Raw genomic sequence first — 18039 nt, 5'->3', positions numbered from 1 at the left:
AATTACAAGCAATGAATATCGTTTTAAGGTTAACCAACTCACGGCTTCATGATTTTCATGGAAAATGATCATATTCAATAAAAAAATCAATATCTTTTGTTTATATTACAAAAATGCCTATAATCATGCCGATTATTAGATTTAAATATATTTTGTGATATGGTTTTAAAAAAGAAATTTATTTTATACATATAGGAATTTATTAAAATTCAAAGTTGAAGAAATAAATTTATATTATTAATACATTATTATGTTTTGTGACACATCACTACTTCAAATCCAATAATGATGTAATCAAATACTTTTTATTATTTCAATAAATTAAATTTTATTTCTGATGTATTTTAAATTATTTTTCCTAAATTATTTATTCTAACTCAATTTTCGTATTTAAAAATACAAAAAATGTTATTTTGACAGTGAGGGGTATAAAATCAATGGCAGTTTTTTAGTAAATCAGTGTTTTGGAGAAAAAGCTAAAAGCTAATTTATGGCAGATAAGTTTAATGCATAACTTTTTGTTTTTTTTTAATGTAGCAATAAGATTAAAAAGATAATCTGTATAATAAAATTCAGTAATTTCGCTACACTTATTAAGATATTTTAATTATAAAAGTGAATATTGCTACATTTGCTGCCAAATTTATAAGCGGCCATTTTGTCACGTGAATTTTTGTATGGGAATAATATTGGATATTGAAGAATGCAGCTTTTGCTTCTAATGTGAATTTTTAAAGTGATTTTTGTATGAAAGAATGCAAGTTTGCGCCTCAAATATTTTTTTACCATGTGCATAATGAGCAACTCCATATTACTGCATTCATAGGTTATTTTTCCAAGATTGCTACCTTTGATTCTATTATATATTTGCTTGTAGAGTTTTAAAAATATTATTTATTTAAATGAAAAATATTCATTCAAAATATACCTACCATAAGTAATAACATATATGAATTACCATTTAAATACATAATAATATAAAGAATATATTATTTTATTAATAAAATACATGTAACTAATACACTAATAATTTAATAATATTGTGACATTGGACATAATACTGAATTGAGAGTCATTTTTGAAAAATGTTAGCAAGTCAATAAAAATGTCTTATTTCTCTAAAAAATATTTATTATAAAATCTTATACACCAATAGTATACAAACAACATTTAAAAAAAGGTTTTTTCATAAATTTTATATATATATATTAGACAGACAGGACATTTTTTAATGACTTGCCAACAATTTATGAAAATTTAATATATATAAATTATGAAAATATAATATATGAAAATTTATGTTTTTGTTTCTAAACCCACAATTAATTAATACACCTAATTGTTTTTCGTAGTCTTTTTAATATATATTTTTTTGTCAGAGTGTAAAATAAACAAAATTTCAAATCAATGTGAAATTTAATTTAATTTATCATACCTACATTCTTTCAAATGATTAAAAAAGTATTAAACTAGCGTTCTGTGTTGGAAAAAAACAAAAATAGTATTAGATTTGCGCAATAATTAAACTACACTCCATAGTTCTATTCTTTTTTTTCAGAAATGCGAAATTAAAGCATTTTATTGCTTCTCCTAAATCATTTCGGCCGAAATAATCGCTTTGTTGTCTGCATTTCCAGAAATCACTTTACCGTGGTTTACTGGCCTAGTATGAAATGTATATTTTTCTATTCCACTCTAGTTCCAGTCATCGTAAATAAAATAACAGCCATAAAATATGACAATGAAAAATATCCTCAAATTCTTTGAACGCTTACGGTACATACTCTAACTCTTCCATCGTGATACTACAAACAAGATACTGTTTTATTGGTTACTATTAGATTTAAGATATAATTTATTGCTCTGCATACGAATTTTATCGAAAAACTGAGTAAAATTACATTACAAGGTGATTGATAGGAAAGTGTGATCTTTATCTTCCATCGCCAATATGGCTGAATGGAAGTATTTTACACTAATAATCTATAAGATATGCGACAAGTAGGTACTTGCCCTAAATCCTATATTATAGAGCTATAGTTTATCTTATTAATACTATCGACTGAAGGTACTTGATGGAATTTGAATTTAAATTCTAATAGATTTAAGTTTTGTACTATTCCGTTTAAGTCGTTTTTTGCGACCCGAGTTTCGCCTTTTGGCATCTTCAGGCGTCGTGTACACTCACCAAAGGTAAACACACACTGACAACGAACACTCTTAACTCTAGTTTATATAATAAATCAATACAATAAAGTAGGTAAAAACTCCATTACCTACCTATCAAGTCAAAGGTCACAAAAAATACAACAAAAAATATATATATATGCATAATAAATCGTCAAAACTTAATAATAGATCATTATTCTTTATAAATAATAAAAAATACTACACACAAGAGGTATAAATCGTCAATTCTAAGAAAAATGGTCATATATTGGAAAATAATTAATAGAGTTAGCTAATAGATATTAGTCTTTAATAATACTCTTACATGGTACCTACTTTTTTATAACATTATTATTGAAAACTATAGATACATATAAACTCACCTATTATAATATATATTATACCTATACGTACCTATATTCTCATCCATACATTCTCATACATACATATATAAATTTTGATAGTGTGATGTATTCTTCTTTGTTTGTGGTACGATTTAATATGGGTGATGGTCTCTTTCATCATCTGCTTCTATACATGTTTGTCCAAAACCGCTACCCTCTAGTTTAGGACGCCTAAGATCTACTATCTTGTACGAAGTCAATAAGCTGTTTTTATACCTCCCGTTTTTTCGAATGTCAGTTGCTCTATCACGCATGACTCTTGCATCCTTTGTACATGGCCCATTTTTCTAAAACTGTCCATTTTGATGCACTGCATGATGTGTAAAGCGTACAGTTCATAATTGTATCACCATCTCCATTCTAACTCTGTTTCATTGATGGGTCCGAAGATACCACACAGCACGTTCTACTCAAATGAGCTTTTTTCATGCTCTTGCTCATACCTACAATAGGTGTATGATATAATATTATAATAACTCAATAATTTGAATGAACTAAAAAAAACACTAGCATATATTAATAATGTAAACATCTAATCATTGATATAAATAAAAAATAAGGTGAACTGAACTGGCCATTTTGAAAAGTTTGTATAAGCAGTATATAATAACATGTAATCGAGATAGCTGAAACACAATATCGAAAATCCGTTAAATAAGTGCGTTGATGATATATTGCAGTACGCAATACTGCCCAAAGACAAAAGAGAGCTCCCAAATGGCCGGGATTATGGTTTGCTATTGTTTTGAATCGGTCCCTTGTACCCATAACACAAATAATGGAAGGCTTCGAAATTACCGTTATTGAATTGCTGAGGAAATGTTTTTCAATCTGGTCTATGGGTGGTAGGTAGATAATGAATCGATCGGCAATTCAGTTAAACTTCATAATAAATCATTATTTTTTCTGCAAAACTGACTAAAACAAGAAAGGCATAAAGTTGAAATATAATAATATTATGCACAAACAAAATTTAACTATGATATTATAATTTAATTAATAATATGATTAAAAATTACAGTGAAGAATGTTAAATCATATTATTATTAATACGCTATGTAAAGCTCTTTTCACCTGACATACATGCTATTACTAATTAATTAATTAATGTATATATAGGTATATTATATAATTATAAATAAATCATAATATTAAAAAAATGACTTCCTGTCTATAATAAATAATGTTTAAAAATACTATTTTTACTGGCAACATTTTAGTTTTTTGTCGTTGCTAATTGGTCCAGAATCTATGTATTTTTTTAGAATCTACTAGTCATGTTGACAAAATGTAAAACGGAATTTTATACGACCCGTTTTTTTAGTATAACTTTCTAAGTAATAAAGCATGTATTTTAAATGTACAAAGTTTGACTTATATAGAAAAAAAACAACATCATAAATTATAATTAAATATGGTAACGTTCTTTAAATACTATACCCTAATTATTAAAATTTTATAAGTAGGTTTTGAATGGTAATTTTTGGGCAGTTAATTTTAATAATTTGTTTTAAGTATACAAAGGTATTTCGCCATTTTGTAATTGTAATTTTATTCAAATATATTTGCAATAAAAATAGATCCACTGAAATATTATATAAAATTTGTTTATATTCACTCTACCTAATAATGTATCCCAAATTCAAATTTCATTAAATGCCTAATATTTATTCACGAAAGTTGGTCAGATTTATAAAGGTCGCTATTAGATGCTCGTGTTAACGTTAAAAGACTTTATAGAGCGCCCAGGAGACAAAGTTAATGAGTTAACATCCTTGTGCAAGTACTTACAGCTGGAATGTTATGAAAACAATCTGAACTTTGTACGGTAACTACCGGTCACCTAGGAATTCATACAATTTACAAGAAAGCCTATAAAACCATTATAACATATTGTTTTGCATAATGGTATTAATTTATGTAGTTTTTTTGTAGGTACATACGTAGATATGAAAATATGTATACTCTTTGGGGGGACATGCTCGTCGAAGGTCAAAATTGAGTTTTTATTGTATTTTCAAACCACGATCCTGGACACTCCTTAAACGTTGTAGATAATCTATTTATATAATTTTGAAGCCTTATTATCCTTTATAGTTATTTTAAACATTTGATGACTGCATAAAGTATTTTTGTTACATAAAATAGTATTCTTTTAAACCTCTCGCTCTAATGTTTTGGAATATAGTCATATTTCGGTACATAACTGTGCAGTGGTGTTACGATTTTTTACATTTATTAATTTTTAGACGCATTTATAAAACCATTAGTATAATTTATTACGAGATAATTTTTGTAAAATATTCACGATAAAAAATTATATTGATAATCTATGTGATCCCAAATTTGACAAGAATTAGGCATTTTATTATTCAAAAAATCGGCAAGATTAACACATTTGAAGATGATTCTAAAGATACTTATTATAAGCTATGTCTTTGACCATTCAAGTGTGATAAACACCTTATGAATAATGATTGCTTTATAATAATTATTGACCTAAGAATAAGGTAGTGTTTTTTTGAAATACGCCATTTCTTTTGGCATTCCCCAGTGTTTATGCTACAACATACGGCCGTAGCCATAAATTGACAAACTATAATTGAAGTAGGGAGTAAAATGATATTGACGCGCGTGTTTGAACATGTACCGTTTAAAAAAAAATAAAAAAAAATTCGGTTAGGTACATGATCAAATACGCGCGTTAACATAATTTTACTCCCTACTTTAATTATAGTTTGTCAATTTATGGCTACGGCCGTATGTTGTAGCTTAACCACTGGGGAATGCCAAAAGAAATGGCGTATTTCAAAAAAACACTACCTTATTCTTAGGTCAATAATTATTATAAAGCAATCATTATTCATAAAATGTTTATCACACTTGAATGGTCGAAGATATAGCTTATAATAAGTATCTTTAGAATCATCTTCAAATGTGTTAATCTTGCCGATTTTTTGAATAATAAAATGCCTAATTCTTGTCAAATTTGGGATCACAGAGATTATCAATATAATTATTTATCGTGAATATTTTACAAAAATTATCTCGTAATAAATTATACCAATGGTTTTATAAATGCGTCTAAAAATTAATAAATGTAAAAAATCTTAACACCACTTTACAGTTATGTACCGAAATATGACTATATTCCAAAACATTAGAGCGAGAGGTTTAAAAGAATACTATTTTATGTAACAAAAATACTTTATGCAGTCATAAAATGTTTAAAATAACTATAAAGGATAATAAGGCTTCAATATTATATAAATAGATTATCTACAACGTTTAAGGAGTGTCCAGGATCATGGTTTGAAAATACAATAAAAACTCAATTTTGACCTTCGACGAGCATGTCCCCCCTTAATCGTTAAATTATTTATACTCACCCAGCTCCATATTAAAAACTGTCAACGGGTTTTTCGCTTATTTTCTCTGTATTTTAAAACTTGAAATTCTATATACGGATGCTAATGCTAAATTCATACGAATGACAATTTCTTATTGCGTCAGGATATTCATTAGAGTACTCATTAGAATGCTTTCATTGTAAAATGCAAGCATAGAGTTTTTGTCATATTTTTTTCAAAGTTCACTATAATTACTATATAACCTACAAAAAATTTGATATAGACGTAGCTCAAAAAAAATGATTGGTTTTTTGTACACAAAATTGCTCATTTTTTTTTGCTTTCACTACAACTTTCTCTATATTATCTTAGTAATTATGATATAATATTACCTTCGATATTGTCATATTACGAGGTGTTCATACAAGATAATCTAATTTGGTTATATCCTATGAAAATATTTAATTTGATAAAGGGACATTTTGTTAAAAATGAACAAAACAATTTTTGTGACTGGGCTACAACTATCATTTGGTTGGGAAGTTAGTTATGTAATGATGTGATTCATACAATTAAATTCTTGTTTTTATTTATTTTCTCGTAATGTTTAAAATTTTCAAAGTTTGAGTAAGTATTTTTGATGTACTACAAAACCTAATTAATCATCATGAAATAAAACATTAAATCACATAAAAAGTCACTATGATATTCATTTCATTAAATATTGTACGCATCACTGCTCGTATATCTTTCTCTATCCTCATTTTGGTTCCACATACAGAATATCTCGTCATAAAATCTGTTCGTTGATTTTAACAAACCTGCACTTTACGAGCACGTAAAAAAAGCATAGAACTCTGTTGAGTTATCGAAAATACGTTTAACCGTAAATTCCCTCGGCTCGTTCCGGAGGTTCCTACTCGTTAAAAGCAGGCTAAGAGAGAACGTGGAAGGCTATGTCGGAATCAGGGATTGGAACAAAGCCTGCAGATAAACACGGGAAGCGTCGGGTTCATTAGAGCGTCAGCCACCCTGTCATTAGGGGATGGGTTTCTTTCCAGGCTCTACCTTAGAAGCCCAAATTCACCTTTAAATGGATTTCCTAAGGGTGATAGCAATATTGGTATCAACTTCAAAGTCAATTTGTATTTAACATTATACACAGAAGTTTGGAATGAAATTAGTTTAAACTTGTATATAATGTAATATTATAGTCATTACACTATACACTATCGCCAATAGCGTTGATAATAATTCATATAAGTACGAGTATATTTATTTTTTATTTAAAACTGCTTACAATTATTTTTCTATTTATATATTATATTGTAGGTACTTAATGTATATTTATTTTGATTGATTTTACAATCGCATGTAAATCTTGGTCGCTTTTTGGAAAAGCTTTCTTAACATATTTTATTTTACGACAGATGGATGTATCCCATTTAAAGATCGGCCACAAACGTGGTGACTGCTTAGGAAAAACCATTTTAACATGCCATTTTAGCAAAATATCAGATTTTGAATAATATTCTTTTTTTGTAAATCTTGTAGATATTTTTTTCGCGTCCGACACCAATATTATTTCAAGATATTTTAAATAAGCATTTCGATATATTATGTTCAATAAAGAACACCACATTCTTGATTCTTGTAAAAATGTATGGTTTAATAAAAATTATTAGCGTTAAAGTACTATAAAACTAAATTTTGGAGAGATCTTGACGCCATTTAACAATTTAGGCAAATACATATTGTCAATATTTTCTTACAAAATTAAAAAAGTGGTCATTGACATTTACAAAATTTGATAAATACTTCGGAGCAATAGTTATTGGTTTATTTCTAATTAATATATTGGTAAAACATATTGACTGAAATCTGACGGAATATTTTTTTTCAAGATTTTTTTCTATTATTAATAATTCAGAGTGCTTTCGTGTTATGTATGATAATAATTTTATTATTTTCTTCAGTAGTTATTAATATACTATGTTTTATTTGATATCAATATTATGTTTAAACAATAAAAATATAAGACAGAAAAGGATTATTCAATTATTTATATTTTAAAACATGTCCGTTAGCTAAATAATAGCTCATTGAATTCTAGGAAAGAAGTTTTACTGTTGTGTCACAGGGATATAAAAATAATGTTGAAAGAGATTACTATTTATAAATTCATCGTGCCTCTGTATGCACTGATTTTTTTTTTCAAAATAAGCTCTTGCAAAACTTTCAGTTATTCAAGAACTTTTGCAAGAAAACTGCAAGTTTTCTGTATCTTATCTTGTAGGCAAAGCGGAAGTTTAGTTTATAAAGGAAATATGAAATAAATTTATCAAAGATACGACAAAGATAATATTTCATCTTATTTTTGTATGCAATGCATATTTATTTTCTGATCTATAATAATACTTATGCAATGGTATTAAGTAGGTTACTAAATCCAGCAATTGGAATTTTAACTCTATACACATCAGTTTTCAATATATTTAAAATTACTCATGGTATTAAGCGATATATTACGAAGCATGCAATATATGCATGGTTGTGGTATCATACTGTAGTTTAATTCGATATAAACAAAAATATAAAATTATTTCTACAAATTTTTATTGTTGAAGAAAAATTATATTATATTTCAAGTTAAATATGAAATACGCTTAAACTATGACTTACCTATTCAGAAATCTCTTTATCAACTTTGCATATTAATGATAAAAATAATCATATTATTATACAATTAATAATTATGCCAAGAACGTGATTTTATATCCATTTTTAGGTTAGCATTAATATCAAAAGATTTTTTTTTATTTTCTTAGTTACTTATTGATTGATTAAAATAATCATATTGAAATTAATAAAAAAAATATGAAATCCCAAGTTTTGTATTATTTCACTATATACTGGTAGCAGACACACAGCACTGTAGCTTACCTTAATTTGAACGAAACCATTAATAAGTAGTAACGCTTAAATTAATTTAAACCATACACAAAGAAATCCGTATAAATAAAAAAAACAATAGAATGAAAGAAAGAGAATGTATTCCAGTAAACGTTTAATTAAAATACTATGATTTTATTCATTTCGTCCACTATTTTACTATTCAAAATATAATATTTTTATTAAATAAAATATTATTTGTAAACTGTATGTATTTTTATCCTCTTCATACTGCTAATAATATTTACATTTGTCTAATAACCAAGTATCTTATAATAAAATACGGAACTGATATATTATAATACAAGTATATTATATGGTAATTTTATAATACGTTCAAGTCCATTCTTACTCTCGTACTTAGAAAATATAGCGAGCTTCACACCGGCAAAGAATTGCAAACTTGCACTTTGTTTTATTTCCATTAACCCCTGCTTCACGATTAACAGGAACTGTAAACAACCTTTTTCTCTTAAGTTTTTTACACAAGTGCATCATTCTGTGTGGCAAGCTTTTATTTTCCACCCCAGTAAATTGCAGCTAGATGTTTTTCATTTTGCTGGGGGTAGCGCGTAACTTTTCTATGAACAAACATGAGGCAAGATGCCTCGGGACACAGCTAAAATTCTTTATGTTTTTTTCATCAGCGATGTCTTTAACACTTTCGACTTACTATGATATAAAAAAGTCTGTGTATTTAGGTTAAATCGAAAGTAGTTTTTGTGTAATAGTGGACACCACGCAATGTATTTTTTCAATGATTGTAATAATTAAATTTCTTACTGTAAATATTTTCATACTAAACTATATTATGTTTAAACGGAGAAAATTACCGACAACCAATGTAGGAAGTATACTTCCTATATATTATATAGTATGATTAAATTTGAGTGATTTCACAAAATACAGTCAACGTTATTTCAAGAGATTCGGTAGTTTCGTGATAATTTTATAAATCTTGGAATCGTGTCGCTACATTTCAAAATCAGCCAAGTCCACCTTTAGGTATTTTTGACTTTTTTGTGAATTGCTGAATAAATACTGCTTTCTAACATTTCTGCATTATCAAAATGTGGAATTTATTAATTTTAAATATTCTATACTCGAAATATTATATACTTTCACCCTTGTGACTGTTTATTTGAGAAAAAAAAACTGTTTTTCTCCTATTCATCTATTATGGAAATCTAGTGACACAATTCATATTGTTCAGTAATCACACTGGTTGAGCTTTTCGCAAGTGGACTGTATTATTGAAAGGATGATGAGGAGTCCGGATCTAGGGGTAGGGGCAATTGAACAGAATGCCAGACACTGACCTTTATGATGACTTTACTGATGGCTCCGTAGTCTAGTTTAAACTGTCACTCGCGCGATATTGTTGTTTTGGGTCACCCGGCTTGCGGCACTTGGTGATACACAGTTTATGGATGATAATTATATATGACATGATGATGGCAGATTAATGAAGAATAATAGCCAGTATCACGGCTTGCTAGGTATTCAGAAGTATCCGACGGTCCCACTATATTAATCTGACGACCTAGGTACCTCTAAATCAGTTTGTCTTATTGCGTCAATCACTAAATGACGGAAAACTATTAGAAACCCGTACGTGTCCGCTGTATCGATCAAACTGAATGTCTCTTGCATTTACGCTCGAACTATCACCGTAACTTCGCGCTTGCCTGGTCTTGTGACAATACCAAGGAGTTAGGAGGTGGGTGGGGAATAAGGAATAAATTCGAGTAAAAATGGCTCAACCACACACTTTGGAAATTGATACGCACAAATATTATATCTACGTACATATTTTTTTAAACAATATAACAAGCCATCAGGGGCCAGAGCCAATGATATTTATGCAGTGAAATAGTAGTGTAGATAGTAATAGAAGTGAAACAATCACAAAAACTAAGACTTAACCACCTAAATATATTGTTGTTTTAATTTAATAAAACGCATTTTTTTTTGTAGTACTTATTCCACTTTTATTCAATAGATTAGGACCGGTTTTGTCCGCCTCAGAGGGACATTTTCGCCTCAAAGGGACATTTTTCTAGTTGAAAATGTCCCTCTGAGGCGGACGAAACCGGTTCTAATCTATTGTATAAAGGTGGAATAAGTACTACAAAAAAAATGCGTTTTATTAAATTAAAACAACATTACAATGCAGTTCCACTATAAATGTTAACAAAATAAAAGAAAAATAAAAAAACCTAAATATATATTGTGATCTCACCGGAACTTGGAGCTTCTAAATGAAAGACCTGCACATTACGCACTGAAATTTTAAAACAGTATTATAAATGTTATTATGTTCTTTACACTGCCTTAAAATAAATAATAATTTTGACTAACGAGAATTTGCGATAGAAAATCAATCTATATAAATATTATGTTATACAAAAAATAAATCAACTACTTACAAATCAAAGTTTTTTTTGTGCATTACCTATTGGACTTGAATCTTGGGCACTTAACATTTACAATATTCGTGTAAATAGTAACTCTGCTTTAAAATCAACATAATATGTTTATTGTCTTTCTAGTTTCTTAAAGTGCACAACAAATAATTGATATTAGTATTTTTTTAAATTGTGTTAACATCTATAATGTCATTTTTACTTTCATTTTATAAAAAATATTAAATAATTCACTATAAAGTGACTTTATCAATATTAAGTCACTTATAATATAAATCATTTCTCCGTCACATCCATAATAATATAGAAGTCACAATTGCTATGTACATACTTCATCATCGATCATATATTATTTACTTTTCATATAATTTGTATAGCTATTTATTATTACTGTTTTTTAATCAATGCATTACCAATTTCTATTCAGATCCGTTATATTATATTTTAAATTAAATACCTAATAGTTTATCAAGAGATCAAAGAGAAATATAATTTATTCCTATTCATATTACAGGAAGAGTAGTAACCATTAGAAATGTAAGTAAAAGAGATTCTCTTGGCTATGCGGCTAATATTTATTTTGTTGAAGATATAATACGATTTGTCCAGAATACAGAGATGTACTAACTGCAATATGACTTTTGACACAAATTTGCGCCAAGAAAAGAAGAATGGTTTATCAATATTCTTCTCAAGCATTTCTTTCTGTTGATCTGTATCTTAAGTACAATTTTTGACTGCTGATTTTGGACCGGGTATCACTATATATCAGATTCTAAAGGCTATTTCCCTCTAGCGTACTCTAAACATACTTTTTAGTAAGATAAATTGTTAACCCAATTGTTTGCATTCAAATATACGGACAGAAAAGGGAAAACCTACCAACACGAATGCTCTGCATTCAGATAAACACATTGATTGAAAAATTGTGTATGTCATCGTGTCAATGAAACACGAATTTTTCATTTATCTACATCCCATCGAGTTTCTTTTATACCATGGTGAATGGCATATAGTCACATTTATTTATTTAAATAATATCAAAGTTTACTATCAAAATAGTGAAAAAAAGCTTGATGTCAGTCAATTTTAAGTGTTTGAATTGAAAAATAATCACTTTGTTAATTTATATTAAAATGTTCTATATATTATGTGAAAACTTTTTAAAAATAATAATGTAGTTTGGAATAACGTAAGAATTATAATATTACTAGCTGACCCGGCAAACGTTGTTCTGCCATATAAATTATTTCTAGTGAATATTTTGGTTGTTAAATAAAAAATAACGAATGTATCGTAAGTGTGTGGGGATGGGATCTATGAGAGAAAGAGGAATGGAGCGCTGTAGACGATGACCGCCGATAAAAACAAAAAAAAATCCACCATTCATTTTCTCAATTCAAAATGAATAATGATGTTCATAATGAATGAATTACCTGTGACAGGATCTCGTTGTTTAATGTTTATGCAATATCCGTCTTGTCCCTTCCAGAAAATTAGTGGATATTGGAGAGCGTCGTATGAACGGTGCGTGTCAGCGATGAACTCCAGATTATTGTTTCTTCTTCGAATCACGATTTCTCGCGTCGACGTGCGGTCGCCAACCATGATTCCAGCAATGTCGTCAACAACAGGCGCATTGAATGGACGCACGTGCACTCCAGCTTGTGTTTTATCAGGATTGATGACAATAGCGTGATTGTCACTTTGCAATTCGTGCATGTGTGCTTTGAAGAATTTCAATAATTCATTGTGCTCATTCAATAGGGCGTCCAGTTCACCGACGATGCGTCTGGCAATTGAGGTTATTGTAGCCGCAACGTGCATCCACATGATTGATGTCCTCACCGCCCATGAAGTAGATTTGTAAAAATTTATGTGGTTCGTTTAGCATTGGCAGCAATGAGCCTACTTTGTGGTATACTTGACCTTTGATTTTGAACTTAGAATGGAGTTGTTGACCATTTGCCGCAGTATTGCGAACTATTTCTGTTGCTCCGAACGAAGTCATTTGGAAGTATGAATTGAATGTGCGAATGGACTTCAGGAACAGGTTTGAATCTGGAACCGTGCCGATGAGCAAGCCGTTCAATGGTTCTGGTGGTATCTCAATTTCTGGTAGTTGCACTTTTCCTGATGCGCAACACATCCCGGCTGACTCATGTTTGAATTTGATCGCATGACAATGGGGACATTCTTTATCCATGCACCAATCAGCACTTTCGGATGAGCGGAATATTCAATATCTGGCTCGTACTCGAATGCGAGACGAAGGAACGAAGCGGATGTAAATGTTCGATGTACTTGTTGGCGTTGTCGGTCATTTGCTCTGCGTGTGTTAACTACGAACCGGCGCGCTTGGCTCCGTTCCAATTGTTGTTGTTGATTTCGTTCAGCTCGTGCCTCTTGTGATTGAGATGCACGCAATTGCGACATGCTCACACGCACGTTTTTGTTATCTTGTTGGATTTGTTCGTCTGTTCTTTTTGCTCTACTATTTTGCATGTTTGTTGCTTTATTCGTTCGACGGCCCAAATGGCCCCCCTTGCGTCTTGCTGGCATTGTGCACTGTAATACACGCACACAAAAATAGATAAATTAAAATAAATCGTACAAAATTTTGCACGCACTGCGTTGTGATATGCCGAATGAAATGTCAAAATGACGCGACGTTTCTCTTGAATTCTTCTCGGATGTAGCGCCATCTGTCATTCAACAACATAAATAATTTCGTTCTGTTTGAAATACGAATTACGGTTAAATTTGTTCATACAAAAATAATAAAATCGCAATTAAAAAATGGGAGGGTGGGGGTAAGAAGGTGAAAATTTGGGGTTGTAGGTATTTTTTGATGCCAAATAATAAAAAAAAATACAAAAAAAAATTGTCAAAAAAATAAAAGAATTTTTTTTCTGGATAGAGATACCCTAATCACCTAGCGGTATGAAATATACTTGTTGACCTATTTTCATACTTAAAAAATATACATAAAAAAAATCATAAAAATCGGTCGAGCCATTTCGGAGGAGTGCGACCACAAACATCGTGACACGAGATTTTTATATATATAGAGATTATACATTAAAATATGGTTTTTTATGTTGTGGTTTATTATTAAATATTGTATCCAAACGTAAAAAATATCGAATAGATTTTTTTATTATAAGCTTATTATTTCCTAAAACCGCCTATAAAATATTAATAATCTCTTGTAAACAAATAAAAACAACAACAAAAATTATACTGAGGTATATATGCAAAGAATATTGATGCATAAGTAGTATGTTGGCATAATTATTTATATTTCGATTTTTATTATTTCTTTTATCATAGACTTTTAAATCTCTGTCCGGTTTTTTTTCCTCAAAATTTAAAAAAAAAATGGTAGGCAGATTTTCAAACCAATTTCAGTTCCCAAAACCCAGTTTCCAAAACCAGTTCAGCGGGTAGACTTTTTGAATCTTGAAAAAAATATTTTAAAATAAATTTTCTGCGCGTAGACAATCTACGAATAAATCTTGAAGTTTTGGTGTGTACTCAATATTATGTATGTATAATATGTATTTTGTTTTTGTAATAAAAAAAACTATGACAGTGGGTACATACATACCCACTCTTCAATAATTAATAGATGATAATATGGACTTAATATACTAATATGTGTACTTGCTAAATTTTAAAGAATATTTTTTTTTTAATGAGAATAAAATCTTATTACAGTTAATTAAGCATGTTTATTAAAAAAAAGGTTTCCATAAAAAATAACGGCAAAAGTTTTACCGAATACAAAAATCGCAAGTACTTTTTATCTGAAATATAATATTGAAAGTCATCCGCGCGTGCTCGGAATTTTGCTTTGCAATCAAGTCTCATTGTCGGAACCCCACTGTCCTATAATCACGCACAGTTAAAATTTTGTGCAAATAAACAGTTGGTCAGATTTCAAAGCTAAATTGCAAAGTTAAGCTTTAAAACCCATTGAAAGTTTTATCTCAAACAATAAAACGGATTAATGGTACGTTTGTATGGTTTTATGTAGTGGTTGTACGTAAACTTTACAGAGCAATTAATTTAATCAGCTTTTTGCAAAATAAATTAAACTAATAAGTAATATTTTTATTGAACATAAAAACATTAAACTTTAAACTTGTATCCTAGATATGAATAATGTGTTTCATAAAATACGGATATGCAACTAAATGTTGTGTAGAAAAACATCTTAAAAATAAATAAGAAAGCTTTATTAATTTTATGAATGACATTTTCAATATACCTAATTATTTGTACTTTCTGATATAAAATATGAATATAATATTATTTTTATAAGAGTAAATCGTTATTTTAGATATATGCGCAATGCGAAAAAAATCAAATGGAAAAAAGCCTATAAATCAATCATATGATATCAAGCGTTAAATCGAAACTTACGCAGATTTTTTCCGGAAATTCAATTGAAAGCTTGCTATAATATAATATACATAGAAAAAGCTCGCATAACGGAAGGTCTATGTTTGAAAATACGATTTCGTATCGAGCTTTCGAACACTTTCGTTTAATGGTACTACCCGCTGGCTGTTGACTATCCTTGCTATCTGCCCATTTCATACAGATGCGGATTTTTTATATTGACGGTAAACTTTTATTGTTGTATGACAATTAAAAAAAAACCTTTACTTTTTCATATAAAATCTGTTAAGTATATTTATTTTTACAATTAAAAAAATATTATATTCATGAACTTGACGTTGTTATAAATAAATACATACCCTGTCAAACACTACACCTATTTTTGCATTTGGCAAAAAAATATTGAAACTCTGAAAAAGTTTTAAAACTTAATGGTTGTTTTAAAAGTATGTAGGTTATATGATAAATCTAACCAATAAAAAATTTCAACTAATTTTAGAAATTATAACGATTTTTAAGCCAAACAAATATTAAGTACTTACCTAAATTTACAAAATTCAAATGAAATGATTAATCCTTTTGATACATTATTTTTATAAATAATGAAAATAATGTTAGATCATAACATTTTATCATTTTTAGAAGATGTTTATTCTGATGGTTTAGTTAGTACTTAATATTTTTTTTAATATTTATAACTTATAAATTCTAATTGTTTTGATATTTTGTACGTTCCATTTTAATAGATGTTAATACCCTTAGTTTTGCTTTTTGGCATATTCATAATTAGTATAATATTTGTAATTACACAAAAACCATTATTGATTAATCTACATGCAGTTTATACACCTACTAAATACACATATATCAACCATTTATCTCTTAGAAGCTGCTCATATCAACTTTCGAAAATTGGAGGTTATATAAGTATAGTTTTTATAATAAATATTTGTTGGTCTTTCGCCAGATCCGTTAGGTTTTTTAAAGTGTAGCTAGATCAATTATAATAAATTGAAAATCGATGCCTGATTTTTTCCTAAGTAGGATACAACTCCACGCCAATGACTTCAGAGATATTTATATAATATCTATAATTTCCCTAATACAATAACTTACGACAATACATACTCTCCATAATGCACATGTATTTCAAAAGTGACACAACTTCAAAAATCAGTGTTTTTTAGGTATATGCACGAAATTGCGAAACGATTCTCTATGAAAAGCATAATAATTTACCTTCAAAAATAGCCGGGCAGATGGCGCATGTGTCAATCTTGTTGTTTCAAACCCGTGGTGAATGTGTGTGTCAATTAAAGTTCAAAACTGTATTATACTCAGTTCGGTCATTTATATAAGCGAAACGTAGAGCTTTTAGACGCAACATTTAGAGTTAAGACATTTTTGTTGGTAGAAGTATGAAAAAAAATATATTTCGAATTCTGTCATTTTAACTGATCAAATAAAAATCAAAGGTGTCACAACTCAAAATGATTCGGTCCTTTGTGAGTTCACTGAACATCGTCACGTTGATTGATTTTCAAAGCTCATGAATCGAAATATTCAAAAATTACTTTTGATCAATGTTTCTTAGCGTCAATTACATTTGGAAATACTAATTATTTTGCAAATATTCTTCTACATAGCTTAGAAACAATTTTTGGCCTTTTTCTCAAAATGCCAATTTTTTAGTTGTGTCACTTTAGAAATACATGTGCGAATATTGATTTATCCTAATATGTAATTGATTCAGAAAACAAATATCATTTTAATTTTTTTAACCTCATGAGAAACGAATTTGAAAGGTTTTAATGTTAAATTTGGTATATAGTGGTGGTAAACAAAATAATATAGGTAATATCGAACATTATTTTAGTGATTGTGTTTTATATACGTATTAATACATACATGACTAATTATATCTTATCTATACCAAGGATTTGAATTAAGTATTTTAAATATCTGAAATGATTATAATATTATTTATCAGTTTCTATCTGGAATAATATATTTTTTGCAAAAAACAAACTCTACATACAAACACTTTCTATGCCATCTCTGCCATGTGGTGTGATATGAAATTCCGCCTCTCGCCTCACTTGGTTTGATCGCATTCTGCGATATGAAACTGCTCATTCGCTTTTATGAGACCTTTGTATGTCGCAGTCTTACATGTGTGAGTTTACGGTCACCTGTTTGGTGGACCTAGTTGACAACCTTGCGGGATACCCGGATAGAACAATATCTACAACACTTCTATTTTTAATATGTTAATACGCTCTTAATAAGCATATGCTCTCATTTTGTCAACTTCATACTACAATATAACTG

Source organism: Rhyacophila brunnea, unplaced genomic scaffold (genome assembly GCF_057557595.1).
Source record: "Rhyacophila brunnea isolate RB1 unplaced genomic scaffold, BYU_Rbru_1.0 scaffold_2, whole genome shotgun sequence".
NCBI classification, from domain to species: Eukaryota; Metazoa; Arthropoda; class Insecta; order Trichoptera; family Rhyacophilidae; genus Rhyacophila; species Rhyacophila brunnea.
Note: the sequence above shows the minus strand (reverse complement) of the source record.